Here is a 26585-nt window from a genome sequence, read left to right on the forward strand (position 1 = left end):
GCTCTAGATTGGATCCGCCAAGGTTCCGCCTCGTGGCGGCGGAGTCTCGTCCCGAAAAGTTCCTTCCCATTTTTTTCTCATCGAAATACCTCATATAGGGGAAGATGGTCATCGGAGAGCCACCAGGGGGCCCACGAGGTAGGGGGCGCGCCCCCCACCCTCGTGAGAAGGGTGTGGGCCCCTTGGCCTTCATCTTTGGCGAGGATTTTTCTTTATTTCTTTTAAGATGTCTCGTGAAGTTTCAGGACTTTTGGGGTTGCATAGAATAGGCCTCTAATATTTGCTCCTTTTCCAGCCCAGAATTCCAGTTGCCGGCATTCTCCCTCTTTATGTAAACCTTGTAAAATAAGAGAGAATAGCCATAAGTATTGTGACATAAAGTGAAATAACAGTCCATAATGCAATAAATATTGATATAAAAGCATGATGCAAAATGGACGTATCAACTCCCCCAAGCTTAGACCTCACTTTTCCTCAAGCGAAAAGCCGATAACAATAAATATGTCCTCATGTTTAGAGGTAGAGGCGTCGATAAAAATAAAATACGGACATGAAGGCATCATGATTATTCTTATAACAGCAACATATATAGATTTTGTCATATGATTACTTATGTTCAAGTGATGATCTATTCACAATGCAAAAGTATAAATCATAAACTTTATTGGGCTCCAACAAACTATAATCTCAGTCATTGAAGCAATTGCAATTTATCATAACATCGGAAAGAGTCTATGTCAGAGCTAAAAAGCAAGTCCACATACTCAACTATCATTTAGTCCTCCATAATTGCTAACACTCACGCAATACTTGTGGTTACGGAGTTTTAATCGGACACAGAGAAAGATAGGGGCTTATAGTTTTGCCCCACAACTTTTTACCTCAAGGGTAATGTCAACAATAATGGTTCATGCTCCCCTACATCCAATTATATATATATATATCATGTTCTTTCCAACATGCTGAGCTTGCCAAAGGAAAAAAGGAAAAAGGAAAGGTGAAGATCACTGCGACTCTTGCATAAGGTAGAAGATAATAATAAAGGATAGGCCCTTCGCAGAGGGAAGCAGAGGTTGCCATGCGCTTTTATGGTTGGATATATAAAATCTCAATGTGAAAGAACGTCACTTTATATTGCCACTTGTGATATGAACCTTTATTATGCAGTCCGTCGCTTTTATTACTTTGACATCACAAGATCGTATAAAGCTTATTCCTCCCACACCAATCAATCATACATATTTAGAGCAATTTTTATTGCTTTGCACCGATGACAACTTACTTGAAGGATCTTACTCAATCCATAGGTAGATATGGTGGACTCTCATGGCAAAACTGGTTTAGGGATATTTGGAAGCACAAGTAGTATTTCTACTTGGTGCTGAGAATTTGGCTAGCATGAGGGGGAAAGGCAAGCTCAACAAGTTAGAGGAACCATGACAACATACTTTATCTCAGATATAAGAAAGACATAACTCATTACGTTGTCTTCCTTGTCCAACATCAAGTCTTTAGCATGTCATATTTTAATGAGTGCTCCCAATCATAAAAGATGTCAATGATAATATATCTATATGTGAAAACCTCTATTTCCTTATTACTTCCTATTAATTGCAACAATGACCAAAGCTATGTCTGTCAATTCCCAACAACTTTTAATCATCATACTCTTTCTATGTGAAGTCATTACTCTCAATAAGATCAATATGAACTTTTTGTTTCTTTTTATTCTTTTTCTCTTCTTTTATTCACCCAAGATCATGGCAAAATAGTCAAGCCCTTGACTCAACACTAATCTTTATTATATATAGCTCACGGACTCAATTACAAAGAGAGATCATAAAGCAAACTCAAAACTAGATCATGCCATAAACTTTATTCTACTAGATCAAGATACTACTAATAGGATCAAACTAAGAAAAAACGGTAAAGGTAGGAGTTGTGATTGTGATACGATACCGGGGCACCTCCCCCAAGCTTGGCAGTTGCCAAGGGGAGTGCCCATACCCAGATACTCAATTCTTCTTTGTTGGAGGAGACGGTGGAGGTGTTGTTGATGATGCGGGCTTGTCATCCATCTTCCAAGGCATAGGTTCACCATCATAGAAAGATGATCAAGTCTCCGGAATCCTCAAATCTGCAGCCAAACTCATTCTCCTGAATCTATATTCATACTCACAGTTTTGGTTTTGAAGGTCATAGACTTGGGCTTGGAGGTGCTCGATCTTCTCATGTAGCTTGAAGATGGCCTCCTCGGTGTTCTTGGCATCCGGCTTGTAGATGTTAGTGAACTCCGCGAGCATCATGTGGCTAGCGTTGATTCCACGCTCCACCATCCTTTAGCACTTGAAAACTTGTTGCTCCACTACTTCGAGCCTCGTCTCCATGCTTCCGGTCCCCTTTGGTCCCTCTTCATCGCGGATGTGCAGCAACCCATCACGCATCTCAATGGTTTGAGGGTGTCACAGCACCTCCGCGAGGTAAGGGTTGATGACCTTCTCAAAGAACTTGTCCTTGGAGGCGCTTGGGGCCGTCATGATAACCTAGATCTGTCAGAAAAACAACTCGAAACAAAAACAGGAGTTTTTTGCGTGATACGGGAGTCAAAACCTTCGGGAGAATATATAATGAATTTTTACCGACCAAAATACGTAACGTGCAAGAAAACGGAGTCCGGAAGGCACACGAGGCGCTCATGAGGTAGGGGGCGTGCCCACCACCCTCGTGGGGCCCTCGTGTCCTTCCCGGACTGCTACTTATTTTTCTATTTTTCTAAATATTCCAAAAACGGAGAAATATTGCCTTAAAAATTGTTTTGGAGTCGGTTTACTTACCATACCACATACCTATTCCTTTTCGGAGTCTGAAACGTTCCGGAAACTATACCTTATGTATTCCTCCGGGGTTATGGTTTCAATAATATTGGTTTCAACATTTATGGGATTACCTGAGATATAATGTTTAATTCTTTGACCATTTACCACCTTCGGATTTGTGCCCTCGAAGTTGTTGATTTTTATGGCACCGGAACGATAGACCTCTTCGATAACATAGGGGCCTTCCCATTTAGAGAGAAGTTTCCCTGCAAAAAATCTTAAACGAGAGTTGTATAGAAATACATAATCGCCTACATTAAACTCACGCTTTTGTATTCTTTTGTCATGCCATCTTTTAACTTTTTCTTTAAACAACTTGGCATTTTCATAAGCTTGGGTTCTCCATTCATCAAGTGAGCTAATATCAAGTAACCTCTTTTCACCGGCAAGTTTAAAATCATAGTTAAGCTCTTTAATAGCCCAATATGCCTTATGTTCTAGTTCGAGAGGTAAGTGACATGCTTTTCCATAGACCATTTTATACGGAGACATACCCATAGGGTTTTTGTATGCAGTTCTATAAGCCCATAATGAATCATCAAGTTTCTTAGACCAATTCTTTCTAGACCTATTAACAGTCTTTTGCAAAATTAATTTGAGCTCTCTATTGCTCAACTCTACTTGACCACTAGACTGTGGGTGATAAGGGGATGCAATTCTATGATTAACATCATATTTAGCAAGCATTTTACAGAAGGCACCATGAATAAAGTGTGAACCACCATCAGTCATTAAATATCTAGGGACTCCAAACCTCGGAAAAATAACTTCCTTAAGCATTTTAATAGAAGTGTTATGATCAGCACTACTAGTTGGAATAGCTTCTACCCACTTAGTAACGTAATCAACAACAACTAAAATATGTGTGTATCCATTAGAGGCAGGAAAAGGTCCCATATAATCAAAGCCCCAAACATCAAACGGTTCAATAACAAGTGAATAATTCATAGGCATTTCTTGACGTCTACTAATATTACCAATTCTTTGACATTCATCACAAGACAATACAAACTTACGGGCATCCTTGAAGAGAGTAGGCCAATAAAAACCAGATTGCAATACCTTATGTGCAGTTCTATCTCTAGCGTGGTGTCCTCCATAAGACTCGAAATGACACTTGCGTAGGATCTGTTCCTGTTCATGCTCAGGTACACAACGCCTAATAACACCATCTACTCCTTCTTTATAAAGATGTGGGTCATCCCAAAAGTAATGTCTCAAGTCAGAGAAAAACTTTTTCTTTTGCTGGTATGTGAAACTAGGTGGTATAAACTTAGTAACAATATAATTAGCATAATCAGCATACCATGGAGTACTACGAGAAGTACTTATAACATTTAATTGTTCATCAGGAAAGTCATCATTAATAGGTAGTGGGTCATCAAGAATATTTTCTAACCTAGATAAGTTGTCTGCAACAGGGTTCTCAGCTCCCTTTCTATCAACAATATTCAAATCAAATTCTTGTAGCAAGAGAACCCATCTAATAAGTCTAGGTTTAGCATCTTTCTTTTCCATAAGATATTTAATAGCAGCATGATCAGTGTGAATACTTACTTTAGAATCAACAATATAAGATCTGAACTTATCACAAGCAAATACAACTGCTAAAAGCTCTTTTTCAGTAGTAGCATAATTTCTTTGAGCATTGTCTAGAGTCTTAGTAGCATAATGAATAACATTTAATTTCTTATCAACTCTTTGCCCTAGAACAGCACCTACAGCATAATCACTAGCATAACACATAATTTCAAAGGGTAAATTCCAATTAGGTGGCTGAACAACAGGTGCAGAGACTAATGCTTTCTTAAGAATTTCAAATGCTTCTACACAATCATCATCAAAGACAAATGGTATATCTTTTTGCAATAAATTAGTCAGAGGCCGAGAAATTTTTGAGAAGTCCTTCATGAACCTCCTGTAAAATCCAGTATGACCAAGGAAACTTCTTATACCTTTGATGTCCTTGGGACATGTCATCTTTTCAAGCATCAACCTTGGCTTTATCAACTTCAATACCTCTTTCAGAAACTTTGTGCCCCAAGACAATACCTTCATTAACCATAAAGTGGCACTTTTCCCAATTCATGACAAGATTAGTTTCTTCACATCTCTACAAAACTCAATCAAGATTGCTCAAACAATCATCAAAAGAGGAACCATAGACGGAAAATTTGTCCATGAAAACCTCACAAATCTTTTCACAAAAGTCAGAGAATATAGCCATCATGCATCTTTGAAAGGTAGCAGGTGCATTACATAAACCAAAAGGCATACGTCTATAAGCAAAAGTACCAAAAGGGCATGTAAAAGTAGTCTTTGATTGATCTCAAGCCGACACAGGTATTTGAGAGAAACCAGAATAACCATCTAGAAAGCAATAGTGTGTATGTTTGCATAACCTTTCTAGCATTTGATCAATAAAAGGTAATGGGTAATGATCTTTCTTAGTAGCTTTATTTAATTTACGGAAATCAATTACCATCCTATAACCTGTGATAATTCTTTCTGGAATCAATTCATCTTTATCATTAGGAACAACAGTAATACCTCCCTTCTTATGGACACAATGGACATGACTTACCCACTCACTATCAGCAACGGGATAAATTATACCTGCCTCCAGAAGCTTGAGTATTTCTTTTCTTACCACTTCTTTCATTTTAGGATTCAGACGTCGTTGAGGATCACGAACTGGTTTGGCATTTGCTTCCAAATTTATTTCATGTTGACATAGAGTGGGACTAATGCCCTTAAGATCATCAAGAGTATATCGAATAGCAGCTCGGTGCTTCTTCAGAGTTTTCAATAATCTTTCTTCTTCATGCTCTGAAAGGTTAGCACTAATAATAACAGGATATATCTTCTTTTCATGAAGATAAGCATATTTAAGATTATCAGGCAAAGGTTTAAGCTCAAACACGGGATCACCCTTGGGTGGAGGAGGATCCCCTAGGATTTCAACAGGCAAATTGTGTTTCAGAACAGGTTCCTGTTTAAAGAATACTTCATCTATTTCCCTTCTTTCATTCATGAACATATCATTTTCATGGTCTAGCAAATAGTGTTTTAAAGGATCACTAGGAGGTACGGCAATAGAAGCAAGACCAATAATTCCATCCTTACTAGGCAATTCTTCCTTGCGGTGTTGTTTACAAAATTTAGAGAAATTAAACTCATGAACCATATCATCCAAACCAACAGTAACAATATTCTTAGTGCAATCTATGGTAGCATTGACAATATTTAAGAAGGGTCTACCAAATATAATTGGACAAAAGCTATCTTGCGGAGAAGTAAGAACAAGAAAATCAGCAGATTATTTAGTTTTCCCACACAAGACTTCAACATCTCTAACAATTCCAATTGGTGCAATAGTATCTCTATTAGCAAGTTTAATAGTAACATCAATATCTTCTAACTCAACAGGTGCAATTTCATTCTTAATTTCTTTGTATAAGTCATGAGGTATAACACTAGCACTAGCACCCATATCACATAAGCCATGATAACAGTGATCTCCTATTTTAACAGAAATAAGAGGCATGCCTACTACAGGTCTATGTTTATCCTTATCACAAGGTCTAGCAATTCTAGCAGTTTCACCTTTGAACTGAATAACAAGCAAATCAATATTATCAGACAAGAGATCTTTAACAATAGCAATATTAGGTTCTATTTTAACTTGCTCAGGAGGTGTATAAGTTTTAATATTGCTTTTACGAACAACAGTTGAAGCTTTAGCATGATCCCTTACTCTAACAGGGAAAGGTGGTTTCTCAAGATAAGAAGTAGGAACAATAGGATCATTATAAGTGATAGTCTTTTCTTCAACTTTAATAGGTGCAGCTACTTTTACTTCTATGGGAGGATGATATTTAAACCACTTCTCCTTAGGGAGATCAACATAAGTAGCAAAAGATTCACAGAAAGAAGCTACTATCTCAGAGTCAAGTCCATATTTAGTGCTAAACTTACGGAAAATATCGGTATCCATAAAAGATTTAACACAATCAAACTTAGGTGTCATACCTGACTCCTTACCTTCGTCGAGGTCCCAATCTTCAGAGTTGCATTTAATTCTATCCAATAAATTCCATCTGAATTCAATAGTCTTCATCATAAAAGAGCCAGCACAAGAAGTATCGAGCATGTTGCGATTGTTTTCAGAAAGCCGAGCATAAAAACTTTGCATAATTATTTCTCTCTGGAGCTCATGATTGGGGCATGAATATAAAATTGATTTAAGCCTCCCCCAAGCTTGAGTGATGCTTTCTCCTTCGCGAGGCCAGAAATTATATATATAATTGCGATCACGATGAACAAGATGCATAGGGTAATACTTTTGATGAAATTCCAGCTTCAATCTTTTATAGTCCCATGATCTCATATCATCACATTGCCTATACCATACCAATGCATCTCCCTTCAAAGATAAAGGGAAGACCTTCTTCTTAGCAACATCATCGGGTATACCTGCAAGCTTAAATAATCCACAAACTTCATCCACATATATTAAGTGCTCATCGGGATGCTTTGTTCCATCTCCTGTAAAAGGATTAGCTAGCAGTTTTTCCATCATAGCCCCAGGAAATTCAAAAGGAGTTTCATTTTCAATAGGTTCAGTAGGTTGAGGAGCAACTCTTTGCTCTACTGCACAGGGTGAAGATACCCCGAACAAGCCCCTCGGAGTATTACTTTCCATAGTAACAAGTGACAGTAAATTTCATAAATTTTTCCTTACCAAATTCCACCTACCAAAGGCACTACACTCCCCGGCAACGGCGCCAGAAAAGAGTCTTGATGACCCAAAAGTATAGGGGATCTATCGTAGTCCTTTCGATAAGTAAGAGTGTCGAACCCAATGAGGAGCAGAAGGAAATGATAAGCGGTTTTCAGCAAGGTATTCTCTGCAAGTACTGAAATAAGTGGTAACAGATAGTTTTGTGATAGGATAAATTGTAACGAGCAACAAGTAACAAAAGTAAATAAAGTGCAGCAAGGTGGCCCAATCCTTTTGTAGCAAAGGACAAGCCGGAACAAACTCTTATAATAGGAAAAGCGCTCCCGAGGACACATGGGAATATCGTCAAGCTAGTTTTCATCACGTTCATATGATTCGCGTTCGATACTTTGATAATTTGATATGTGGGTGGACCGGTGCTTGGGTGTTGTTCTTACTTGAACAAGCATCCCACTTATGATTAACCTCTATTGCAAGCATCCGCAACTACAACAAAAGTATTAAGGTAAACCTAACCATAGCATGAAACATATGGATCCAAATCAGCCCCTTACGAAGCAACGCATAAACTAGGGTTTAAGCTTCTGTCACTCTAGCAACCCATCATCTACTTATTACTTCCCAATGCCTTCCTCTAGGCCCAAATAATGGTGAAGTATTATGTAGTCGACGTTCACATAACACCACTAGAGGCTAGACAACATACATCTCATCAAAATATCAAACGAATACCAAATTCACATGACTACTCATAGCAAGACTTCTCCCTTGTCCTCAGGAATGAACGTAATTACTCACAAATCATATTCATGTTCATAATCAGAGGGGTAATAATATGCATATAGGATCTGAACATATGATCTTCCACCAATTAAACCAACTAGCATCAACTACAAGGAGTAATCAACACTATTAGCAACCTACTAGCACCAATCCCGGACTTTGAGACAAGAATTGAATACAAGAGATGAACTAGGGTTTGGAGATGAGATGGTGCTGGTGAAGATGTTGATGTAGATTGCCCTCTCCCGATGAGAGGAGCGTTGGTGATGACGATGGTGATGATTTCCCCCTCCGGGAGGGAAGTATCCCCGGCAGAACAGCTCTGCCGGAGCTCTAGATTGGATCCGCCAAGGTTCCGCCTCGTGGCGGCGGAGTCTTGTCCCGAAAAGTTCCTTCCCATTTTTTTATCATCGAAAGACCTCATATAGGGGAAGATGTTCATCGGAGAGCCACCAGGGGCCCACGAGGTAGGGGCGCGCCCCCCACCCTTGTGAGAAGGGTGTGGGCCCCCTGGCCTTCATCTTAGGCGAGGATTTTTCTTTATTTATTTTAAGATGTCCCGTGAAGTTTCAGGACTTTTGGAGTTGCGCAGAATAGGCCTCTAATATTTGCTCCTTTTCTAGCCCAGAATTCCAGCTGCCGGCATTCTCCCTCTTTATGTAAACCTTGTAAAATAAGAGAGAATAGCCATAAGTATTGTGACATAAAGTGAAATAACAGTCCATAATGCAATAAATATCGATATAAAAGCATGATGCAAAATGGACGTATCATACAGCGGCCTGGCTTATGTATGTTAGTTGATATTATTGATCCATATACTCTATAAGTGTTTGTATGTCTGTTAGTTCTGTACATTCTTGGTTGATTGACTCGGTATTTGAATCTTGATACATCGCTTGTGTACATATCTAAATGGAAGTACACATTATGCTGCGTGTGACATTTGAGTTGGACATGAAGTGTTCCAAATATTCGAATTCACCTTAAAATGGATTCTAGCTTCTGAATTTGAGTATCGGCATTTGTAAACCATATTCCTATATGACAGTGGAATACATCTTTGTCATCCTTTTGAAGATATATAAAAACACATAGATTGATTTATAAAGATTTGTATAGGAATACAAAATGGATTCGAATTTAGTTGCCAGGGTAAACGTGGATGCTTATTGTCCCAAAATTCGAAAGAAGCGGAAAAATGTCCACTCCCACGGCGGCTGCCCAAAGCCAAGTGTTTGGGAGATGGAAATTACTGTCTACCCATTACACGGACAATCCATTGGCCCGATTTCCACTGCTCTAAATAGGGGTAGGATAGTAACTTCAATTAGACGTGACACGACCGCCTTTGAGCCCATTCCGACACGATGGGCACCAAACATGGGCGGCAAAACACATTTGATTCAAGCTCGTCCGAAAGACCTCTGTTTCTCCCTCCATTTCCCCATTCATACACGGTGGGCGGCAAAACAGGCTCGACTCGGCCGAAATCGATGTAGGCAAATATTTTCAATAGGGGCAGGTTTGTAACTTCACTCAGACATGACCCAACCGCCCTACCTATCAGCCCCGTTCATATACCATGGGCGCCAACCACCCTCTCCTCGCCTGAAATCGCTCTGGGCAAATATTGGCGAGATGCGAGATTACTGTCGTATCCCCAACCAACGAGACGTCCAAATTTTAAACGGGGGCTAAGTCCATAACTTTCCCATATTTCAGATAGACGCGTCCCAAAAACATGGTTCCCCGTACCTCTCCCTCCATTTTCCCATTCATACACCGTCCGCGCTAGAACACCATCCCCACACCAGCCTCCGTCCGCCACCCCATCCATCGCCACCGTCCTCCACCACATCCATCGCCGCCGTCCTCCACCACATCCATCGCCACCGTCCTCCACCATGCCAGAGCGCCTACCAAGACCACGTCGTCCACTGCTAGAGATGGACGTTTCTCATCCACGGCGACGGACCAAGAGCCTTGCATCACGTCCCCTCGCTTCATCGGTGTCGTCGTCCTCTTTGTCGGGGTCGCTCACACGACCTTCTCTTCCACCGCAACGGGACTTATCCCCCAATGCACCCGTCTACCGTCGCAGATCTGCTTCAACGCCACCGACAGCCATCGCACCCCCGATGCCTACACGGCGCCGCAAGAGAGGTGGTACTTCATATCTCCTCAACTTTTTGATCTCAACCAAAAATAGATCTTAACTTGGTTACTCTACTTTATTTTCAGCTCTTAGAACTTAGTTCTTAGTTTGAAGCAAACAATGGCGGCTAAATATCATTTCTCCAGTTTCCCCCTTTTATGATCACTATACGATCAGAATACGTGCTTCTTGTCATAATAGCACTGCTCGACCCATCAAGCTAAACAAGCTTAGTTGTTCAAATACGAATCTGATATTATTAAAACAGATTTGTTTAATTGGTTAGCTAAATGTTCCTAAATTAGTTTCGAAAATGCATGTTCGCTGCTCGGGTGTGTATCTCTACAGGGTGCCCACGGTGGGCCAGCCCACCCTGGGATTTTGGGTCGTCCCAGGCCCCGATTCCCCTCTGTTCTGTTGCGCGCTTCCGATCTCTACTCGCCCCCAGCTGCCTGCCTCGCCGGCGACTTGCCGTCCCCGGACAGCATGACTCTAGGAGGAGTGTAAGTGCATCTAGTGCCACCCCTAGTTGGTTTTGGAGTATTGACGACAAACCTAGTTGAGGGACTAATGTGTTTGTGAGAATTGCAGGATAACACAGGAACAAGTGACTCATTGATTCGGTTTTCCTACCAGAGATGACCCCTAAAATGTATGAAGACATTGAAGTCAAAGGTGGTATATGAAGACATTCACGTTGAAGACCATGACAAGAGAAGACATCGCATGAAGCCTATGGAGCTCGAAGACTTAGATCTTTCGTAGTTCTTTTTATTCTTTGTTGAGTAATCGGAACCACCGTACTGTTAAGTGGGGTCCAAGAGAACCAGTCAGAATGACTGAAGTGATGCTTAACTAAAACCCATGTCTTCGAGTGAAGACTATGAGAGCGAATCTTGTCTAGAGTCGGACAAGTCAGCTTTTCTTGTAGCCCAAGTAAAGTTGTCGTGTGAGTTTGAAATATGACCGTTGGAACATGTGTCAGTTCCTTAGTGACCCAGGGTCATTTCGGACAAATCAGGTCGGGTTGCCTAGTGGCTATAAATAGCCCACCCCCTACAACCATAAATGGTTGGCTGCTCAGAGTTAGTGTACGGCTTTTGTCGTTTGAGAGCAACCCACCTCGAAGCCTTTGAGAGAGAATTCCTTGCGAGGATAAAGCCCTAACCACCCAAAGCCAAAGAGAATTAGGCATCACTTAAGTCTTCTTGTCTGTGTGATCTAAAGACTTATTACACTTGAGGACTGTGAATCCTCCAGCCGGTTAGGCGTTGCATTCTGAGCATCCAAGAGACATTGTGGATCGCCGGTGAAGGAAGTCTGTGAAGGTTTGGGAGTCTACCTTGAAGACTTACCAGAGTGATTGGGCGAGGTCTGTGTGACCTTAGCTCAAGGGGAATACGGTGAGGACTGGGTGTCCTGAGCTGCGTGTTCAGGACTGGGTGTCCGGGACTGTGTGTCCTCAGGTTTAAATACCTAGCCACCCTAACCAGATGTACAGTTGTCACAGCAACTGGAACTGGTCCAACAAATCATTGTCTTCAACGTGTCACTGGTTTCATCCTTTCCTTCCCTTTACTTACTGTTGGTCCTTGTGAAGTCATTGTATGATTGCACTATCTTTTATCTTCACTGAGTGACTGCGTGTTCTGTTTGGCTTCATAATATCTTCCTACCTGATCCTTACTACATTGCTGCTATTAGTCATTGTGCTTTCACTCCATTGAATACTTGACCATGGTTTGCCTAGTGTAGTCTACCTTCCACTGCATGGTAATAGGTTTATTTCTATCGTTTGTCTTCATAACTTCCACGTTTTGAAGACTTTCATAAAAATCGCCTATTCACCCCCCCTCTAGTCGATATAACGCACTTTCAATTGGTATCAGAGCAAGGTACTCCCTTGTTCTATGTGATTCGGTTTAACCACCTGGAGTTTTAGCTATGTCGACTGCAGGGATAATTAAAGTCTCCGCTGCGTGCCCCGTCTTCGATGGAACTGAATATCCCTACCGGAAGAATAAGATGCGCATGCATCTTGAAGCCATTGACGTCGACCTATGGTATGTCGTCAAGAACGGCGTTCCCAAGGCTGGAGAAGGTGTCACTGCTGCTGACATCAAGAAGTTCGTTCAACTGGACTCTACTGCCAAGAATATCATCTATGGTCATCTGACCAAAGGACAGTATGGCCGCGTGAGTGCTTTGGAAACATCTAAGCTAGTCTGGGACTGGCTCTCTAAGGTCAACGAAGGCGTCTCAACCCAGAGAGATCAGAGAATCAGTGTCCTTCGCAACCTATTCAACCGCTTCAAGAGGAATGACAATGAGAATTTCCAGCTCACATTTGATCGACTCACTGACATCACGAATGAGCTTCAAGCCCTTGGCGCTACTGAGATCACCAAGCATGAAGTCGTCAAGACACTACTGAGATCACTTGACAGTTTGTTTGACACCCTAGCCCTGATGATTCAAGAACGTCCTGATTTCAACACACTCGATCCGTCTGACATACTTGAGAGGCTCAACACACATGAGTTTTAGCTTTCTGAGAAAAGAGATATCTACGGTCCTAACTATGGGCGAACTCGTGCCTTGAAGGCAAAAGTTGTCTCCTCATCTGAAGAAGAATCTGACAGCAGTTCTGATGATCCTGAAGACATTGGAAGGGAACTTGCTATGCTTGTGAAGAAGTTCCAAAAATTCACCAAGAAGAAAGGTTTCAGAAAGTCTTCACGATCAAGCTCAAGGAATGATGAAGCTTATGCTCATGACTACAAGAAGAAATCATGTCACATGTGCAAGAAACCTGGCCACTTCATCTCTGAGTGTCCTCAGTGGGACAATGAGAACAAAAAGAAGAAGAGCAAGGAATATGACTCTGACGACAAGAAGAAGAAGAAATACTCAAAGTCTTCTTCCAAGTCTTCTTCAAAGTCTTAATCACACAAGAAGAGCTCATCTGGCAAGGCACGTGTGTTTGTTGGCAAGGAAATGGATTCAGAGGAGGAGTCTGCTTCTGAGGAGGCGGAGGTGGAGTCTGAGGAGGAGTCCGATTCTGGCGTCGCAAGTCTGGCTACAGCATACGTTGCCAAGTCCATCTTCAACACTAAAGACAATGACTTCATCACCGACACCAATGCAAATGACAAGGACCACTCCGCTCCTACCTACTGCTTCATGGCACACGGTGCCAAGGTAAACACACGCACTACTCACTATCAAACATCTAGTGACGATGACTCTGATTGTGGTTCAAAACCCAGCTACAAAACACTTGCTAAAATTGCAACTGAACAACAGAAAGCCATGGAACATATTCAAAAACTGTTAGACAAAAGCGATGATCTGTTAGGCGCTGAAATGACTCGATCTGAGTCCTTAATTGAAGACATAAAAAATCTTCACGTTAAGTATGAGGAACTTGAAAGTCGTCATGAAACGCTCTCAACAACTCATGAAAAGCTTTCCTATGATTATCTTCAAAGGAAGCAAGATCTTGAGAAATTGAGAGCGGCTCATGAAGATCTTCAAAAGGAAAACGAGTCACTTCGCGCCGAACAGATCAGCTCCGCTCAGGAAGGATTTGAACCACCATGTCTTAAGTGCATTGAGCGTGATAATGCTACTACTATTGCTGAATGTTCTACTGCTGCTACTGTTGCAATATCTTCAACTGTTGATGTGGGAACTAACCCCTCTGCTGAGGATTCCACTGCTATTGCTGATGAGAATGCTAGGTTGAAGACATTGCTTGAAATAGGGATGTACAAAAGTCTTAAAGGGCATCAGACACTATGTGATGTCCTCAAAAAGCAGATATTGAACCGAAACCCGAGGAAAGAGGGTGTTGGGTTCGTAAGGAAAATGAATGCTGATGGCTCTTACTGGAAACCTGAGCAGTACCCCAAAACCACATGGGTTGCTGCAAAGGAATCTTCAGCAGATCTATCCAATCTATCTGGCTTCTCTTGTGCAAACCCCATTATCATTGATGAATCCTTTGATGCAAACTATAAACTGTTTAAGAATCAGAATGGTGAAGTGTTTGCCAGGTACATTGGTACTAACTGCAGGAATGGACCGCCTATGAAGAAGATCTGGGTTCCGAAAAAGTGTCTGGAGAATCTTCCTGTGAATGTCATCATGACACCACACGTGAAGAAGACAAACCTCAGACCACAGGCTTCATACGGTCCAAAGGCGTCATACAGACAGAGGACTCACCTGAGTCGCACTAACGCAAATGTTTTGCAGGGAAACCATACTCAGGCCTATGAATATGAGCGCGGTTCATCAAACCGCCATGTTCATAAGACCAAGAACTATTCTGCTTATTCTTATGAGTACTAGTGTCCGCCTGCAAGACTTTTTGCTAGGGCTCCAAAGCCAAAGTTCTCAGACGCTGCACTTAGACTTATTACTTCTAAGCCACCCTTGAAGTTGTGGGTGGCTAAGAAAGCTTAACTCTCTTTTGCAGGGAAAGGTCTCCAGCAGAAAACCAAAATCGTCTGACGCTATTGCTGGGGACCTTAAACATCTTGTAGGGCGCAAGATCAAATGCCCGAATGGTCTTACTATGTACTTCGTTCCTGAATCGCTTGCTACTCTCCCTATTAGTCCTAATCTGGATCTAAGCTTTCATAACCCACTGGTTCGTCAAATGTTTTTGCTTCACAATTCTCTTCGTGAAGCCTATCCCCCTAACTGCACTGTAGGGTACGACACCAGTGTCTTCAGAATGGATTATTGATAGTGGGTGTACCAATCACATGACTGGCAAAAGAAGCCTTCTTATGGACTCAACCTTCCGTCCATCGAACAAGAGTCACATCACATTTGCTGACACTGGTAAAAGTAAGGTACTGGGTCTAGGTAGAGTTGCAATCTCAAAGGATCAACACATGGATAAAGTCATGCTTGTTGAATCCCTTGGCTTCAACTTAATGTCTGTCTCAATGCTTTGCGATTTGAACATGATCGTAATATTTGGAAAATATCGCTGCCTTGTACTAATGGAATCTGACAAGTCTCTAGTGTTTGAAGGGTATCGAAAAGATGATTTGTACGTAGTAGATTTCTCGGCAGGACCACAGCTTGCCGTATGTCTTCTAGCAAAGGCTTCAGAATGTTGGCTCTGGCATCGGAGGCTAGGGCATGCTGGCATGAGGAACCTCCACACCCTTGCAAAGAAGAAGCATGTCATAGTCATCGAGGGCATCAAGTTCAAGAAAGATCACTTATGCGGTGCCTGTGAATCAGGGAAGATGACGAGGGCCAAACATCCCTCGAAGACAATCATGACAACCACTCGACCCTTCGAACTGCTCCACATGCATCTTTTCGGTCGCACTCATTACTCAACTCTTACTACTACTGCCTGCCTCTATGGATTTGTTATTGTTGATGATTATTCTAGATATACTTGGGTGCACATAATCCTCTACAAGACTGAAGTGCGGGATGTCTTCAGACACTTCGCCAATCGAGCAATGAACAACTATGGCGCCAAGATAAAGCACATCAGAAGTGACAATGGCACTGAATTCAAGAACACTGGCCTTGATACATATCTTGATACCTTGGGCATCACACATGAATTCTCAGCCCCATACACGCCATAGCAGAATGGCGTCGTCGAACGCAAGAACAGAACACTCATTGAGATGGCCCGAACGATGCTTGAAGAATACAAGACTCCAAGAAAATTCTGGCCTGAAGCCATTGATACTGCATGCCATACAATCAATCATGTTTATCTTCACAAGCTTCTGAACAAGACATCTTATGAGATCCTTACTGGCAAGAAGCCAAATGTCAGTTACTTCAGAGTATTTGGCGCCAGGTGCTGGATCAAAGATCCACATCACACTTCAAAATTTGCACCAAAAGCACATGAGGATTTTATGCTTGGATATGGAAAGGATTCGCACTCCTACAGAGTCTTCAATCTCTTTCATTATAAAGTGGTTGAAACAGTGGATGTGCGGTTTGATGAGACTAACGGTTCACAAAGAGAGCACCTCCCAAATGTGCTAGATGAAGTTCCATCCAGCGAATCAATCAAGCTTATGGGAACCGGAGAAATCATACCCTCTGAAGCTCAACCTGAAGAGGAACTTATCATCTCCGCACCTGATCAACCTGAAGACAATGCTCAGCCTGAAGACAATCCCACTAACAATGACAATGATCAGCAAGAGCAAAACCTTCGCCCTGTACATCCTCGTGTTGCCAATGAAGTGCAGATTGAGAGAATAATTGACAGCATCAATGCACCTGGTCCGCTCACTCGTTCAAGGGCAACTCAGCTAGCAAATTTCTGTGGGCACTTCGCATTCGTCTCAATTACAGAACCGAAGAAAGTTGAAGAAGCCTTCATGGAACCTGAATGGATTCAAGCTATGCAAGAAGAGCTTCAACAGTTTGAGCTGAATAATGTATGGGAACTGGTTAAGCGTCCTGATCCTCTGAAGCACAACATAATAGGCACCAAATGGATATACCGCAACAAGCAAGATGAGCATGGTCAAGTTGTCAGAAACAAAGCTCGTCTCGTTGCTCAAGGATATACTCAAGTGGAAGGCATTGACTTCGATGAAACATTTGCTCCTGTGGCTAGACTTGAAGCCATACGCATACTGCTGGCCTATGCCAATCATCACAACATACTTCTATATCAAATGGATGTGAAGAGCACCTTTCTCAATGGCAAGATTGAAGAAGAAGTGTATGTTGCACAACCGCCTGGCTTTGAAGATCCAAAACATTCTGACATGGTATACAAGCTCAACAAGGCACTGTATGGCCTCAAACAAGCCCCTCGGGCCTGGTATGACACACTCAAATACTTCCTGAAGAGCAAAGGCTTCATACCTGGTTCCCTAGACCCCACTCTCTTCACGAAGACATATGATGGTGAACAGTTTGTGTGCCAAATATATGTGGATGACATTATCTTCGGCTGCACCAATTAGAAGTACAGTGAAGAGTTTGGATATATGATGCAAGAGCAATATCAGATGTCCATGATGGGAGAGCTGAAGTTCTTCCTCGGTCTCCAAATACGACAGCAACGCAACGGCATCTTCATATCTCAAGAGAAGTATCTCAAAGATTGCCTGAAGAAGTTCGGTATGCAAGACTGCAAAGGCTTCACGATGCCAATGCCAGCCAAGCATCATCTGGGTCCTAACAACAATGGTAAAGAGTTCGACCAAAAGGTATACCGCTCCATGATTGGTTCTTTGCTTTATCTATGTGCATCTAGGCCAGATATTATGCTTAGTGTTTGCATGTGTGCTCGATTTCAAGCGACACCAAGGGAGTCGCATCACTTAGCTGTGAAGCGAATTCTTCGATATTTGGCTCACACCCCAACTCTAGGATTATGGCATCCAAAGGGCTCAGAGTTTGATTTGGTTGGATTCTCGGATGCTGATTATGCTGGTGACAAAGTGGATCACAAATCTACATCAGACACATGTCACTTTCTGGGACGATCACTTGTATGTTGGTCTTCAAAGAAGCAGAACTGTGTATCTCTCTCCACTGTTGAATCTGAATACATTGTTGCTGGATCTTGCTGCGCTCAGCTTCTGTGGATGAAGCAAACACTCAAGGACTATGGCATTCATCTGAAGCAAGTGCCACTTTACTGCGACAACGAAAGCGCCATCAAGATTGCCAACAACCCAGTTCAACACTCGAAGACAAAGCACATTGAAATTCGTCATCACTTTCTCAGAGATCATGTTGTGAAGGAAGATATTGATATCATGCACGTCAACACTGAAGAGCAATTGGCAGATATCTTCACCAAGCCCTTGGATGAGAAGAGATTTTGCAAGTTACGGTGTGAGCTAAATATCCTGGAATCCACAAATGTCCTGTGATCAGGCACACATCCTAACACTTATGCATATTGATGACTTAGATGTGCAACACACGAAGTAAAGTATATCTTCAATCAATGAAGACATACATTCTAAGTGTGAATACATTAATGTGGAATTTGACTTCGAAGCGCCACGATAATTGTGCGCCGTGTCTGGGTCTAATACTTCCTATACGGTGGGTAACGCCACCACCAAAATGTTTTGTTTAAAGTGTTTCACTCATGGTGTTACATTTGCTATGTCTTCACATTTGGTTTGGCTTCAATCTCAACATATCTTCATGATTATCTTCGCTATGTTGATTATATAGATATATATATACTAGTGTTCTGTCCTCTACAGCATTCACTTATAGCTATGTCTTCTTGTTGAATCTTTTGAACTAAGTGAATGTGATCGGACCCTAACCTCTCTATGCTTTATATCTCAAACTCCATCTCTCCAAATCATATGCATTCTATCGAAACTGACGAATGTCTTCTCTGCGTCCTTGTCAGCAGAAGATACAGAGACAACCATTAAGTCTGTTTTCAATGCTCATTCCTCCACCTGAAACCCGAAGAAGTGGGAATGACCACCCGACAATCCAGGCATGCGTGGGACGTGGAACAAACCCCAATATGCTGCATGATGGCCACGTGTTCCTCAGATGCGAATCGCCAGGGGCACCTGTGTAATAACGCAGTGCCACCCCTGTACCTATAAATACACACCTCACAACAGTCATTATCTCTTCTTCCACTCTCGCACAAACCCTAGCGCCACCGCTAGCCCTCGACGACGCCGGCGACGAAGCGCTTCGCTGCCGCAACCTCTCCGACGCCGTCTTCACGCCGACCGCGGACATCGTCTTCTCCGTCGTCGCCGTAGGTGTCCTCCGTTGCCAAGTCAGGGCACGGACGATCGAACTGCTCGGCCTCCTCTTCCACTTCGTCTAGCAGTTCTTCATGTGGTAAATAAAACTTCCTTTTTACGGCCCCTTTGATCCTATAGCTTTATCACTTTCTACCACAAGCAGTTTCTATTCACACAAGTCGGATCTCTTTCATACTACATCTCATAACATGCCTAGTATATTCACTTATGCTTCACAAAGTAGTTAGATTCCTCACTTGTACTGATCCGTGGATTCGTACAAATCTGGAACCAACTCCTTATCTATGAGTGAATATCTTTGCACGATGAGGTCAATGTCTTCTAAACTGATTTATCTTCAAAATCTTCTGAGAATGCATATGACCTCTTCCCCTTCCCTCGCACCTTAATGCTGTCATAGGTACATGTCCGTGGGAGAATCCCTTGGTTCTCATAGTCTGCATTCATTTGCAGAATTCTTACAGTATCACATAAATTCTCCCGAAGCCAGTTCCTGTTTGTCCAGCAAGCGAAAACCTTTGAAGCCTTTGAACGTATGAAGCCTTTCAGTTTAAAGTTCATGGCTTCAGAAAAATCAGCAAGGAAGGGTGGCAGAAAGCGTCGAGGAGAAACGTCAAGAGATCTGCCCGATGACCTCTTAGAGCTGTACAAGACAGATCCTGAAGAGGATTACAATCAGCGCAAGACGCGAATCCAATGGATTCAACGCTATTGGGCAGAACAGTGGTTCAAGTACAGATTTGTGACCAAGGAATATGCTGAAAAGAATGCCATCAAGCGACCATGGGGAGACATCCTCTACAAAAATCTTCAACCCAGGACCAGAGATGAAGCCATTGAACAAGGCTTCTATCCCTGCATGGTCCGTGGACCACAGCCTGCGAATGCTGACCCATCGTCCCTGCTATGGTGTCGTGACGACAATCTGTTTAAGCGCAACTTCCAGTTTGCCCAGAACTCAGCGAAGCAGAACAAGAAGACTTTGGGTTTAGATTTCAACACTGGTCCCTCTGCTCCTCGTGCCGATGGAACTCGCGAAGCTGAACCCAATCTTCTTGGGCCCTTCTACAATCTTGAAGGTCTCATCACTCACATCGTGGTTCAAGGGACAGCCGTGAATGAGCCTGCAGATGACGCTGAATCAGATGAAGCGCCTGCAGCGCCGAAGCCAAAGAAGCTGAAGCAGCCAAAAGCTTTAAAGTCGGCCTCTGCACCAAAAATCTCATGGGCGAAGCCACTGGCAATGGCACCTCCTGAAGACAGTGTGCAGTCTGAAGATTTGTCACGCATCTCCAAGCCCCAGAAGGTCAAGATGCTTGTGCCACACACCGGCCATGAGCTGACAGCTGCTGCCATTCTGCGCAACGACGCCATTGATCTGACAAGTGATGAAGATCTTGCAGATGACGCTCTTGAGCAACTCATCAAGAGCAAAGAAGAAGCAGAAATCTTCAATGATCTGCCTCTCTTTGACGTGACAATCATCCACAACTTCATTGATGAGTGGTTTGACACGCCAAACATCAGCTTCGAAGATCTGCAGCTACCCATTGGCCTCAGTGTCGCCTTCCATGGCACCATTGCTTCAGAGCTAGCTCTCGCTCAGCGCATCGTTGAACTGAAGCAAAAGATTGACTAAAAAGGCTCAGTTCAAGAAGCATATGGCCAAGCTCAGCGTGCAAGAGGTGAAAAACTTCAAGATTATGCTGCACGAGCTCAAAGAAGCCTTTCTCAAGAAACGCGCAGAAGCTCAGGGTTCTCGGGAGCGCATGAAGAGCCTGGCTGACAAGTGTGTGCAAGGCTACAACGAAGCTGAGAAGCGCAAGACCCTTGGGCGTCAGGGCATTGATCCCAGGATGGCTGCTAAGCAGAAGAAGAAGCCCATTATGACCGAACCTCTCGCACCAAGGCAGGAAGCAGATCCCATTGTCTTCCCAACTAGAATGACTAGCTCGAAGCCAAAAGCCCGGTTAACCGCTTCAGAGCTGAAGAAGACGAGGACTGCTGAGGCTGAAGCCAGGAAGAGGAAACATCCTGAAGCCTCTCCTACTGCCCCCTCCAAGAAGAAGAGGAAGACCAAGAAAGAACGGGCTGCTCCCACAGAGCCCTTGATTGTTGAACCCATTTCCATGGTTCACCCTGACGCTGAATCTCAAGAACGTCAACTAACAATCCATGAGCCTGCTTTCACAGAGGCTCATGAAGCTGAAGACTTTCCAGCAGCTGATCCCATCGCTGCTGAAGACATTGGTCACCATGACCATGTAGAAGATGGTGCAGTCCTTCCTCAACTCGAGCACATCGAACTCATCAGCATTGGTCGTCCTCTGACGCCAGTTGCTCAGGATGCTTCATGGGCTGATTGCCCACAAGAGGAAGAAGACTTTGAGGCCCAGCCAACTCTAACTACACAGGCGTCGCCTGCGTTGCGCAGGCTTCGCAACGGACCAAGGCCTCCAGTCTCTGCGTCTGAAGCTGAAGCTGCTAAAGACATTCCGGCTGCATCAGCCGATGAAGAAGAAGTCCCACAAGCTGCTACTCCCCTGTCCCACCAAGAAGCGGTTCTCGAGGAGAACATGGTTGTGACCGACCCTCCAGCTCGTCAAGTGGAGGTTGAAAATCTTGAGGCTGCCACCACCAACACCACTGAAGCCACTGACGCTGTCATGGCTGAAGCTAATGTGGAGCCCTCACCAACAAAAGCACCAGAAGTCAGCGAAGCCACTGATCCCACTACTTCTATTCCCGTGCCTACTGCCGGTCCTCAGTTCGACTATCATGTTGAGCACAGGCCTCAGGTACAGAAGCCAATCCCAAGATTGCCCAGGTTCCCAAGTCCTGCATCAGCACCTGGATCCTTCAATATCAATGGCTTCAGAGCAGACAACACATTCTTCAATAGCTCCAGGAACCCCTACTCAAGGGAAGGAATATCATCTGATCGGTTCTGGAGCTATCCGCAGCGAAGCTATTACTCCTGCATTCTATACAATCAAGGTCGCATCTTCCCACACAAGCGTCTTGACATTGAAGCAATAGCTGGTCTGCCTTGTCTGGAAGAAGCTCTGGATTGCTTCAAAGAGGTTGGATTGCTGTCGTTCGTCACTGACCAAGAGCATTGGAATGAAGAGTTGCTGCTCCAATTCTATGCCACACTTCACATCCACGGGTACAACAGAGATCCAAAGACTTGGGTCCTGGAGTGGATGACAGGAAATGTTCATCACGAAGCCAAAGCTTTTGACATCATTGAGCTCACTGTTCTACCCACTCCTGGCGATCTCTACGAATCCGGCTGTCAACTTCACAGTGAAGCTGTGGAGAGCATCTTTCAGAAGCCTGAACCTAACATGAGTCAAATGCTCAGTATGATGAAGCCATTACCCTAAGATGCTGAATATCCCAAAGAGTTCCTTGTTGAAGACCTTGAGTATCTGCCAAGAACTATTTATCACATCATAAGGCGAACTCTCTGGCCCATCAAAGGACACTCTCCACATGCCAAGCTGGAAGGTGCAATGAAGACTTTGGTCTTCTATATTCTTCATGGCAAATGCTTCAATGCACAGGACTTCTTCATTCGCCAACTTGCTGCATCAGGCTCTGATCTGTTTGGCTTGAAGTTCTACGCCCCATGGGTAATGCGGCTGATCAAACATCACTCCGCTATCTCATATCGGCCATCTGCTCGCAATCATCGGATTTTTCTGCCTGATGTGGATATGTCTATTGAAGCCATCTATCCTGAGCCTGCCAAGGAACCTCTAAGTCTTCAGAGTGCAGAGCATCAAAGTTTTTCTCAGAACATTGAAGGAGTTGAAGCAGTCACTCGTGTGTATCCTTTGGCTGGCACTACACGTGCACCGCATCCTGCTCTCACTGAAGCCACTGACAGTACAACTGCCCCACGACCCAAGAAGCGCACTCGTGTTCTCAATGACCGAGAGCTTCTTGTGGCTCTTCATCAGAAACAGGATAGGCATCATGACTGGCTGAAGCGTCAAATGCAAAGCCTCTTGGTGGATGTTAATCGCATTCGCAATCTTGCCACCAAGAATGCATTTGTTGCCCATGAAACCTCTCGACGCACATGGAAAGGGCTGACGCTGATGTGTTCTGAAGATGATATTCAAGAGGATGGCTTCTTTGAGCGCTTCAAGTTTGACTCCACACCCCCTCGAAGGGCAGTGCTGCGATGAACTCCATCTCTTGAAGACCCTGAGTTCTCTTCCTCTGCTGCAACTGTGAATGCCAGAGTGATCGAGGATGAAGACGATGCTACTTCACCGCCACCTCCCTCAGCACGCTTCGACACTGCTCCAAGCTCCTCTGCACCGCCGAACACCACCGACGACCCTGCTGCTTCACCTACTCTTCATGGGAACGAGTAGATGCTCTATGTTTTCAAACCTTTTTGGTCCTTACTGACAAAAGGGGGAGAAACATATGAGTTTGATAGTCTTCAAGCGGGTCCATATGGGTGGGTGCTTCATATTTTGCTTCGTGTTTACAACTCTCGTTTTGATACATTTGGTTCTTTGAGTTGTAACACTTAAACTCGATGGTCGTCTGCTACTTATTTGCCACTTTGTGATGCGATGATAAATTCCGCATGTGCGACGATAAATTCCGCACTTAGATCATTTTGCAGACGTCCATTTTCCATTATGCATGTCATTATCTTCACATACCTTCACATGCATAGTGGATTGTCATCATAAGTTGAAGAGGATCTCCACAAGCACAACCTGCCATGTGCATTTGCATTCCAAAAGCAAATTACTTATATGCACATCTTCAGGGGAGCCCTTGCAACTTATGAAGACAATTCCTTATCCTTTACAATTTCACATATTATATTCCCCGTTGAAAACTTCAACTAGTTTGTCATCAATCACCAAAAAGGGGGAGATTGTAAGTGCATCTAGTGCCACCCCTAGTTGGTTTTGGAGTATTGATGACAAACCTAGTTGAGGGACTAATGTGTTTGTGAGAATTGCAGGATAACACAGGAAGAAGTCCCTCATTGATTTGGTTTTCCTACCAGATATGACCCCTAAAAATGTATGAAGACATTGAAGTCAAAGGTGGTATATGAAGACATTCACATTGAAGACTATGACAAGAGAAGACATCGCATGAAGCCTATGGAGCTCGAAGACTTAGATCTTTCGTAGTTCTTTTTATTCTTTGTTGAGTCATAGGAACCACCGTACTGTTAAGTGGGGTCCAAGAGAACCAGTCAGAATGACTGAAGTGATGCTTAACTAAAACCCATGTCTTCGAGTGAAGACTATGAGAGCGAATCTTGTCCAGAATCGGACAAGTCAGCTTTGCTTGTAGCCCAAGTAAAGTTGTCGTGTGAGTTTGAAATCTGACCGTTGGAACACGTGTCAGTTCCTTAGTGACCCAGGGTCATTTCAGACAAATCAGGTCGGGTTGCCTAGTGGCTATAAATAGCCCACCCCCTACAACCATAAATGGTTGGCTGCTCAGAGTTAGTGTACGGCTTTTGTCGTTTGAGAGCAACCCACCTCGAAGCCTTTGAGAGAGAATTCCTTGCGAGGATAAAGCCCTAACCACCCAAAGCCAAAGAGAATTAGGCATCACTTAAGTCTTCTTGTTTGTGTGTTCTGAAGACTTATTACACTTGAGGACTGTGAATCCTCTAGCCGGTTAGGCGTCGCGTTCTGAGCATCCAAGAGACATTGTGGATCGCCGGTGAAGGAAGTCTGTGAAGGTTTGGGAGTCTACCTTGAAGACTTACCAGAGTGATTGGGCGAGGTCTGTGTGACCTTAGCTCAAGGGGAATACGGTGAGGACTGGGTGTCCTGAGCTGCGTGTTCAGGACTGGGTGTCCGGGACTGTGTGTCCTCAGGTTTAAATACCTAGCCGCCCTAACCAGACGTACAGTTGTCACAGCAATTGGAACTGGTCCAACAAATCATTGTCTTCAACGTGTCACTGGTTTCATCCTTTCCTTCCCTTTACTTACTATTGGTCCTTGTGAAGTCATTGTATGATTGCACTATCTTTTATCTTCACTGAGTGACTGCGTGTTCTGTGTGGCTTCATAATATCTCCCTACCTGATCCTTACTACATTGCTGCTATTAGTCATTGTGCTTTCACTCCATTGAATACTTGACTATGGTTTGCCTAGTGTAGTCTACCTTCCGCTGCATGGTAATAGGTTTATTTCTATCGTTTGTCTTCATAACTTCCACGTTTTGAAGACTTTCATAAAAATCGCCTATTCACCCCCCCTCTAGTCGATATAACGCACTTTCAAGGAGATGCCGGACTAACAGGAGGTCAGGAGCCGCTCGCCCAACAGCGTCACCGCTACTCGGGCGCGCCGCCGTGCCTACCTTCCCAGTCTGTTCAGGGCTCAGGCGTGTAGCACCCACTAAGCCAACCCGATTTATCCTGAGATAAGTCCTCAACACTCAGCAGCCACTCCTCATCACCCATTTTCTAATTGATTCATTACTCATTAGGCAGGACTGACATTAGGGTTTGTTGTGTGCTCAGTGCTACCTACACTTAATGGTTCAGATGTATTTCGGTAATCTTTAGTACCTGTGAAGTTCACAGGGTTTTCAAAATTCTGGCCCTAGGAACAGACACTAGTCATTTTGGATTGTTGGTCGTAGTGACATTGACCCAGATTACTACTACAAGCCAGGTTTGTTGAGAATTTTACTTGTCTTTCTTACTCATTCGATATAATATCCAATTATTCATGTTGATTAGTTGCAAACAATAAGTGCTAGACAAACTTCTTGATTCAGATTTTGGACGGTCTCTTACTGCGGTTACAATTCTGCATATTTGTCCTAGTAAGCTCACAAGTAAATGATTGATTCACTACATCTATGCTTGCCTTGTCATATTTGTTGTCAATATTCTTTTAGGGTGGACCACCCTATTTCTAAATACTGCAACCGTAGACATGAGTGAATAGTATTTCTCTATGTGATCTCTTCCATCATGTGTGGGCAACGAACACTGCATTGTATAGAAAGAAAGTGTCATTTCCTGCTTTTACATAGGCTTCGATCTTTTACATGGAATACAATCTGCCTACTTGCTTTGTGTCGCACTACCAACACTCCACCCTTGAAGCTAAACATTATGCCCCTCATAATTCCTTACTTTATTTGTTCAAATACGAATTTCATATGATTCTAATGTTCCTACTTCAGTTTTGAAATGTGTGTCTGCCTGTTATAGAGACATAAGGGG

The sequence above is a fragment of the Triticum urartu genome, chromosome 5A, assembly GCF_056163025.1.
Source record: "Triticum urartu cultivar PI428250 chromosome 5A, HENAU_Tu73, whole genome shotgun sequence".
Classification (NCBI taxonomy): domain Eukaryota; kingdom Viridiplantae; phylum Streptophyta; class Magnoliopsida; order Poales; family Poaceae; genus Triticum; species Triticum urartu.